Source organism: Eschrichtius robustus, chromosome 6 (genome assembly GCF_028021215.1).
Source record: "Eschrichtius robustus isolate mEscRob2 chromosome 6, mEscRob2.pri, whole genome shotgun sequence".
In the NCBI taxonomy this organism is placed as follows: Eukaryota; Metazoa; Chordata; class Mammalia; order Artiodactyla; family Eschrichtiidae; genus Eschrichtius; species Eschrichtius robustus.
Window position 1 is genome coordinate 109,330,990 of NC_090829.1, and position 7,494 is coordinate 109,338,483.

Sequence of the window (7,494 nt, forward strand, 5' to 3'; positions counted from 1 at the left end):
ACTCTGACTTCATTTTTGACACTTAACTGCTGACAGCTTTCAACCACTTCTTCCCCCTTCTGCAACACAACTTACTAAGCTGATGAGAAAGACTAGGTGTTCCCTCCTTTGGCAACAGCCAGAAATTCAAACCATGCAAACCCTAGCCTACTCACAGGAACGCTCACTCCAACGCTATCCCTGAATCACGATAAAAGCCAAACTAGTCTCTTCTTTCGCTCAAGCTGACACTTTTGGACCTGCTTGGGAGATGTCCCTGCTTTCTAAAGAAAGTTTCATTACGTGAGTAATAAACCTTTTCATACCTTCTTAATTTTTTTGTAAAAAAATAATTTTTTATCAAGGTATAACTGACATATAACATTACTCTTGGGTGTACAACATAAGGATACGACATTTGTATACAGTGCGAAATGATCACCACAATACGTGCCCCCAATTTCACGCCCCAGAGGAAGGAAAATCTGTACCTGAAGCCGATCCAGAGAATAATCCTTACGATGGGACGTTATGTGGAGCGCAATGAGGACATGCCTTGGAGGAACATTATGGGCCTACTGGGCATCGACCAGTTCCCGGTGAATACGGGCACCATCACCACTTCTGAATATGCCCACAACATGCAGGTGATGAAGTTCAGCATGAGCCCCAGTTGTCAGGATTACCTTGGAGGCCAAGTACTTGGCTGACCTGCCCAAGCTGGTAGAGGGTCTGAAGCGGGGGGCCAAGAGGCCGACGCTACAGTGCAGGGCATCATAAGAGGAATCAGATGACCAAATCTTTGCAGGGGCCGATAAGCAGCACCCGGTGATCCACCTGAAGGACGTGGAGGAGGGCTGTGTCTGATTCCCATAAAGAAATACGACCCAGTTGTCTTGTGCCGTGAGACCTTAAGCGAAGACTTGAACGTGCTCTGCTTGTCCGGGTCCCCCAAAAAGCACAATGGGTTGTACATAACGGTGTGGCCCTTCCCTGACGGCCTGGCCAAGGACACTGAACAGGATGAGGTTTACACCTGCCAGGAGCTCAAGCAGCAAACTTGCTACCTGGCGGAGGAGCACAAGTGGGATGCGGCCGAGCCCCGCAAGAAGAGGTGCTTTGGACCCCACGGCACCTGCCCCCAAGTCCTCACCGACACCACCAAGGCAGTGCAGTACCTCAACGAGATAAAGAACGGCATGCGCAGCTTCCAGGGAACTACCAAGCAGGAAGCCAGTGTGTGAGGAGAACCACCTGCGTGACATGCGCTCTGATGTCCACGATAATGAGGCTGCGCGCAGACGTCACTGAGCGCGGGGGCGGCCGGATCATCCCCACTGCCGGGCAGCGCTCTGTCTGCGGGGCCTGCTGACTGCCCAGCCCCAGCTCCTGGAGCTCGTCTTTCTGTGGGAACGCTTGTTTGGAACACGTGGTCGGTGGCATCTATTCTGTCCTGAACTGGAAGCAGGGACACGTCTTTGAGGACTTCCAGGTGGCCGGAAGCCCCATGTTTGTGGTGCAGGCCTACGTGCCTGAAAACGAAATCCTTTGGCTTCACCGCCAAGGCGAAGTCCCGCCCAAGCCGACAGCCGGGCTTTCCGCCGGTGCGTGTTTGACCAATGGCAGATCCTGCTCAGAGATCCCTTTGGCAGAACCGGCAACCCCAGCCAGGTGGGGGCTGAGACCGACGAGCAAAGAGGCCTGGCGGAAGGCATCCCAGTCCCGGCCGACTTGCTGGATAAATTGTAGGCGGGACTCGGCGCAGCACGGGCTCCCAGCCGCGATATCCACCGCAACAATAAGCCTTCGCGTTCTCCTCACGACACCTTGAGAGAGTCCAGACACAGCGATGCTCCGTCTGACAGATTTCTGGAGCGTACTCTGGGCCATCACTCAACAGGAACACGTGATGCCATTTCTTTTGATGTTCATTTCAAGATTTCAGAGGCAAGAGAAGTGCCCTCGCTACAGGTATTTATTTGGCTTGTGGAGCTGAGGGAGGGGATGGGATACCCAATACTTTGACTTTCTGTTCCTCAGAGGGAAACTCAAGTGCCCCCCAAATTTTAAAAATAGGCGCAGTAAGAGGTTTAATTGCGTAAATGAACCATAGGGGATTTTCCCCCAGAAAGAGGGAACGAACAGGCTGGTAGACGTTCTCTTTGGACAGAAACTAGATGGTAGGAAATCTTGTGCAGCGTCACTATAAGCACCTCCAGCTGCATTAGTGCCATTGGAATAAAGATATGGTACTGACTGTGAAACAAATAAACAAAAAACCCTCCTAATTGAATGTGGCATAATACGTCTTAAGAGCCTAACCAAAAGTTTTGCGGGAGGGTCCATTCCACCGCTGTGGGGTGAATAAAATCATTGGCACTGTGAGGAGGATGGCCAGACAGTGACCACCACAGGAAGGTCTTTATTTTAATGCTTTTGCTTGTTCACTGGTTTTGTTGCCTGCTGGCAAGCATGAACTTTTAGGGGTTGCCTGCTGGCTAATTTGTGCTTTGAGCTGTGTTGCTTTGTGTTGCATTTACTGAGCCCTCAACGTTTCTCTTACAGATTTAACTGATCTAAGTTGAAAGTGTTGATAATTGGCATTTAGGGACAGTAATATGAAATTGGAGGCCTCCTTCAAATGGCTGTAGTTATGTGTCTTGGCTGGGAACTATCTGTGCATCTCAGATTGAATTATGTGCCTTGATTCTAACATAAGCCATAATTGACTCTTATCCTGTGACCATGATTGTGTGTCTCAATCTGGCACTCACCCTCACCCTATAGAGTGCTTAAGGGAGAGACTGATACCCTGTGCAATGTGCAAGCCAGTCAGTGGTTTCCCATGTGGAGGAAGAGTAGTCACTGTGTAGCAAGCTGAGGGCCACACTCCTAAAACAGATGGTTCACTACAACTTTTAAAAATGCCTTTGCCTATATTGCAAAAATATCCTTGTACTCCAGGATATAGGGGAAAACACCCATGTACCCTAGTGACACAGCTAAGGGGAGGGGATATTCAAACCTGATTTCAGTTGAGGATCCTTAATCCCACTAAAGCTACTGTTGCCATGGGAGAGGCCTCTAACCCTATGAGACTGATTTGCAACTCTCTGAAGGAAGAAACTTGTAAGTGTGAGCAGGATGTAGAGGACTCCCTGGAAATATATCCAGTAACCACCAAGAAACAAACAAAAAACTGAAATGTGCCAAATGTGCCGAAATGGAAGTTCAAACTTTGCTGGAAATCTAAAATTTACTGAAAGAATTTCTACAACAAATAGATAAAAGGGTACCAATTAAAATTTATGTATCTGCAGCATAGGTTCTGAGTTAATGTTAGCATTTACTCAGATGCACCAACTGGAAACATTTCTTGCCTTTTATAAAAACTGAAGCTTAAATTTCATTTATCTCTGGGGATCCCACTAAATTTAAATAACGTATCCCTTTACTCTTAGAGAAGTTGTAAAATATAAAATAGAAGAAAAAAAGGTATGCTTCACCTTAACCATCAGAACTATCACTTTGCTTAATTTCCCATGGTAAGAGTACCCATTACCCTAAAATACCCTGGAGTGGGCATGGGCATTCTGAACCTGTTACAGCAGGCAGGTAGCTAGATATGAGCAGAGAAATGGTGGAAGGGGCCAGGTGGCAGAAATCTTGCATCTTGTAAACAGCGGGGGGTCCCCGGGCAGACAAAGAAAAGCAGGAACCTCCAGACTGACAGAAAACCACATCTTTTGGGTGATAAGTGTCCTGGAAGCAGACAAAGAAAGGTGGGGAAAGACAGGAATCTCCTACATCCGAATGTAACCTGTTGCTCACTGTGCTCATTACAATAAAATTAGCCTTACAGATAAGAAGTACCCATCATGCACTGACACCATGACACTTCTGATCTAAGCTAAGTAAGGACAAAAGTCCCTCCTCCCCTTGGGAAGATGGAGCTGGGATGAAAATCAGGGAATATGACCCCCAAACTCCTCCTTCCCCAGTGAATATTCTGCCCCTTCATTTGTATGCCCCTCATAACCGGCTTGCCAAAGAAACCCAGGGCCGCAGCTCCTCACCTGTCTGCCTGTTCTCCCACTGAGAGCAGCATGTTCTTTACTTAAATAAATTCTCACTTTACTTTCTTAACGTCCCTGCTTCGTCTCCAAATCCTTTCGCAACAAAGCAAGAACCTTCAGTTCACTGGGAACAAACCAACCAGTAATAAATTAAAATTAAATGAAGTCTTTGGTACTCACAATCAGACTTTTAAAATGGGACCCCATCACAACCTTACATTACAAAATGTTTCTACATTTTGGGATTGAGAAACAGATGATTGAGCAATGTCCTTTTTGCTCCACCTCTTCCATTCATCTTCACTAACAAACTCAGGATGACAAAAGAGGAAGCAAGGAAACAGCCCATGAATGGAAGGGCTGAGGTAGATGAGGTGAGAAAAGATCAGGTCTTTAGTGCCTCGAGTCATCCTTCAGTATCATCATTTCAACCTTAGAGGAGCTTATCCTTACTCCTTTAGTAATACAGTTGTCCCTCAGTATCCACAAGGGATTGTTTACAGGACCCCTGTGGATGCCAAAATCCACAGATTCTCAAGTCTCTTATATAGAATGACATAGTATCTGCATATAAGCTACACACATCCTCCTGTATACCTTAAATCATCTCTAGATTACTTATATTACCTAATACACTGTAAATACTATGTAAACAGTTGTAAATACAATGTAGATGCTTTGTAAATAATTGCAGGCACATGGCAAATTCAAGTTTTGCTTTTGAGAACTTTCTGGAATTTTTTTTTTTTTTTAATGTTTTCAAACTGTGGTTGGTTGAATCTATGGATGTGGAATGCCCGATTGACTATAGTCTGAAGAAGTCTAGATTTGGATGAGGCTTGGATTTGGGTAAAATATTTGAGGTGGTTACTGGGATCTGCTGTAGATAGGAGGATGGGGGAAGGGTGAGAATTCCTAGGAATATCAGGGAAGTAAAGGATTCCTTGTTCGAATTTATCTTTGCAAAGGGTAATTTCTGAATGAGTGGTTGGCCTGAGGCTATTCTAACTTTTCTACTCAGCCCAAGAGAAGATTATAGAATTTGGGGAAGGTTCTGTTTTTGTTCAGCTGTCCTGTCTGTGATCAACCTCTCTTTATTCTAAACCATTTGAGACTCAGCTTGATGAATTTAAAGAGAAAAACATTTACTTTAAAAATACAGTGCTAAAAACTAAGTACAAAAGAAATAGCTGCCAGTAGAGTAAGATTCAGGTAAGTTATCTGCTTTAAACAAAGTAGCACATTTTCATGCAACTGTTTATCTATTTCCAGGTTCTGAGAATTAAGATATTAAATTATCCTACCTGAGTCACTGTTTTTTGATGCAATAAGTAATAGAGCAAATAGTAAAACATGCTTTTAGTTTTACAAATAATGTTTCTCAAAAAGAAAATCTTACTAATTTTATTTTTGTGTTCTTAATAGAACACATGGATATGATTTGGTTGTCAGTTACTCAAAAATATTTAATTAGTGTCTACTACATTTCTGTTCCAGCAAAAAAAAAAAAAAAAGTATGTGAGGATAGAGAGAGAGGAATATTTAGGAAAGTAAAAAACACAAGGTATGGACTATGATCTATATTCCCCAAATAATTTTAAGTTCTCTCCTTGTTTCTCCAGAGATGCTGGATGTACATAACTTGTAGCTTGTGTAACTTTCTCACAGCCATCATATTTTAATAAAATTGATGGTTTATTATGTCTTTGTCCTAAGCCTCTGAACATGTTAAAAGACAGATACGATTGATTTCTCCTCTCTGTATCTTTAATGCCAACCTTGTGTTTCTAAATGATGGAATCAGTAAAGATTTGATAAAATAGGTGTTTAGTTAATATGAGCCAATAAGGAAATAAGAGCCTATAAAATGGAAACATATAACAGTGTGTTAAGAGAGGAAATAAAAAATAGTTTATATAGATTTTTGTTTTGAAACCATTAAATTTATTCTCTTTGATAATGCATAAATGATATCTAGGTCATCTTGAGTTGGAGAAGTCCCAGTCCCTTCATAGGTGAGATGTGAGCTTTGAACTAGGCCCTGAGGGAGAGACGGTATTTGGGAAAAAAATAAGATTATATTAGTACCTATAAGTTCAGCACAGAGGGTCATGTGGTTGGAAATTATTTAATCTGAAAATACTGACTCCACCTTCTAAAGAATAACCGGATGTTTTCAAGAATGGAAAGATTTGGTAAGATCCTTGTTTACAGATATAAAACAGGAATTGCCAATTGATCTGGCAGTAGAAACAATCTGAAGCTTCATCTTTACATTGGAATTTGCATCTTGAGCCCAGATATCATTGCAGAAACAGCTTTAAAATTTCTGTAGTATGTCTTCACATGAGTAGCTTGCAATCCAAAGTGTACCCTATTTTGTTGTTGTTAAAATACACTGTCATTTTATCAGTTGTTAGTATTGAAATGTTAAAATCAATGACAGTTACCTTTATTTCATCTCTGAATGTAATTTTCAAGATCTATTAATTCTTCTCTTTCAGTATTTGGTGTTCACTCACTATCTCAGGGTAGCATTAACTATGGCCAGACTAAGACACTTAAAGTAGTACTTCTCATAGTTAATTGTGCATATAAATGATCTGAAAATCTTGGCAACATGTAGATTTCAGTTCAACAGTTCTGGGTGGGTCCTGGAATTCTTCATTTCTAAGAAACCTGTAGGTTTGTTCGTGCTATTGAGACTGGGCCACATGTTGAGAAGCAAGGCTTTAAAGTCTTACCAGTGTCCCCACAACTGCAACCCATATGTCACTCCAAATTAAAAAAACAAAAAACAAAAAGACAATCCATGAAATAAGTCTAAGGGCATACAATAAAATTCTGATTTTTCTCATATTTAAAAAAAATGTACTCTCTTGGAAATTGCAGAATTCAAATTCTAATTCACACTTATTTTGTTTAGGTCATTTATCACTTCATGTGCCTCTTTGTAAGAGCACCCTATTTGGTACTCAATCTTTACCTCTTCCTACAAAACTTTCCTGAAAAGTATGTGACCAGTATTACACAAATGAACGTGAATCAAATGCTAATAAAAAAAATACAAAACTTAAAATCTTTACTTCCTTTTGGTTGCAAACAAGTTAGACTGATAATGAAAGCTCTCCATCAACTGACTTCATCTTTTTTTAAAAATTTATTTTCAGCTGCGTTGGGTCTTCATTGCTGCGTGTGCGCTTTCTCTAGTTGCTGCGAGCGGGGGCTACTCACTGTGGTGGCTTCTCTTGTTGTGGAGCACAGGTTCTAGGAGCGTGGGCTTCAGTAGTTGCAGCATGCGGGCTCAGTAGTTGTGGTGTGCGGGCTCTAGACCACAGGCTCAGTAGTTGTGGCGCACAGGCTCAGTTGCTCCACGGCATGTGGGATCTTCCCAGGGATTGAACCCATGTCCTCTGCATTGGCAGGCATATTCTTAACC

The 7,494-nt window shown here is 42.4% G+C and overlaps 1 pseudogene; it reads left to right on the plus strand.

Moving 5' to 3' along the window:
• Window positions 1–413: 413 nt before the first annotated feature.
• Window positions 414–1,728, plus strand: LOC137765949 (elongation factor 2-like; annotated as a pseudogene).
• The last annotated feature ends 5,766 nt before the right edge of the window (window positions 1,729–7,494 follow it).